Source organism: Rhinopithecus bieti, unplaced genomic scaffold (genome assembly GCF_001698545.2).
Source record: "Rhinopithecus bieti isolate Rb0 unplaced genomic scaffold, ASM169854v2 scaffold_37857, whole genome shotgun sequence".
Taxonomy (NCBI): Eukaryota; Metazoa; Chordata; class Mammalia; order Primates; family Cercopithecidae; genus Rhinopithecus; species Rhinopithecus bieti.
This window is the reverse complement of record NW_016816299.1, coordinates 535,283-536,769: the sequence shown is the minus strand read 5'-3', so window position 1 is coordinate 536,769 and position 1,487 is coordinate 535,283. Positions and strand designations below refer to the sequence as shown.

Below are 1,487 nucleotides of genomic sequence, written 5' to 3'. Positions count from 1 at the left end.
CTACTTATTGCCTATCATCTTGCCAAACCGCTTGTGGTTCTATGCATCAGTTCTATCTACTATGAAATAAGAAAAGAGTTGCATCACCTGTTTTTGTTACAAGAAGAGTATGAATTAGGTCAAACACAAATAAAGCATATAAGACAAAACTAACAAAACACCTGATAGAAAACGATTTTTAAAATGGAATTATTGCACAACCTGTTTCTCCCAAACATGGGGTCCTGTAGCCCAGGTCTTACGCGAATCAGGATGAGGTAGTGGCCGGTCCAGGTGGGGCTGTTGGCCCTGACCCTCTTTGCTGCGTACCTGCACATCCCACCTCTTCAGCTATCCCCTGCCCTTCACTCATAGAAGTCTTCAGGAAAGTTGTTCACTTACAACGGGCTGTGTATCTTCTACCAAGATTTTGTGGGCGTACTTGGAAGTCTGGAGATAGTTGGGCGTTTACACGGCTTTCCAACAGCGGGCTACGATTGGTACAACATTTGGGAAGTTTGACCTTGAGGTCTTATCGAGTGATTGTCCTTGATTTCTCAGACTTTGGCTTCAGTGACAAACGGAGACCACATCACTATTCCATATTTGAGCAGGCCAGCATCGTGGAAGCGCTTTGGGGCATCTGGAGCTCCAGAACGGCAGGATCAACCTTTAGTCTCATGACTGTGGAGATACTGTTGCTCAGGAACTGCTCTACAGGCACAAGCATAATCTGTCTGGTCGGCTTACCATGAAGAGTCTCTGTCTATCGAATGAAGGTATCTTTCCTGAGACTCGCCGTCCACTCCTCCAAAAGCTACTCACAGATGAGGTGTGCTGCCACCCATCCTCACGCAGCTGGTGAACTTTATGTTCTCTCGAGGTCTCACCCCAGTCTTTGGGCCCTATACTCGGCCCTCTGAGAGTGAGCTGTGGGACATGTGGGCAGGGATCCTCAACGATGACAGGAACTTAGTCATTGATAGTCTCTTAGGGTACATCATTAGAGGAACTAGTTCAGAAGGCGCTGTGTGGGAGTTCTTGCCTCTGTGACTATCCCCATTCATTTTATCTATGGACCTTGGATCCTGTGAACCCCTACCCCGGGTTTTTGGAGCTGTACGGGAAAATGCTGCTGTGGTCTACATTAGCCGCGATCCACAGCTAGAGGATCCCATGGGCTTCTTGAATGTATATATGGGTTTCTTCAACTCCTTCTGAGCTGGAAAGAGTAGCTTCCCTGTATTACCTCGCCTACTCCCTTATCTGTTGTGTGTTCCACTTAGGAAGAGATGCTCAAAAGAGATCCTGGCCTTCAAACACTATTCTCTCACAAAGTCCACTTCACTCAAATTGGTGAACAGTATATAGGAAGAAGCCAGCAGGAACTCTAAGACTGAATTAATAGTCCTCCACCCATTACTTTCACATCTGATCAAATGTATGGACTGGGCTTTTGTTTTGTGTTATTATGAAACTCTGATGAGTGCTAACATTCACTGATGCAG

General features: G+C 46.2%; 1 pseudogene; it reads left to right on the top strand.

Moving 5' to 3' along the window:
- The first annotated feature begins 252 nt into the window (after positions 1 to 252).
- LOC108517016 (mesoderm-specific transcript homolog protein pseudogene) lies at positions 253 to 1,200 on the top strand (annotated as a pseudogene).
- The last annotated feature ends 287 nt before the right edge of the window (positions 1,201 to 1,487 follow it).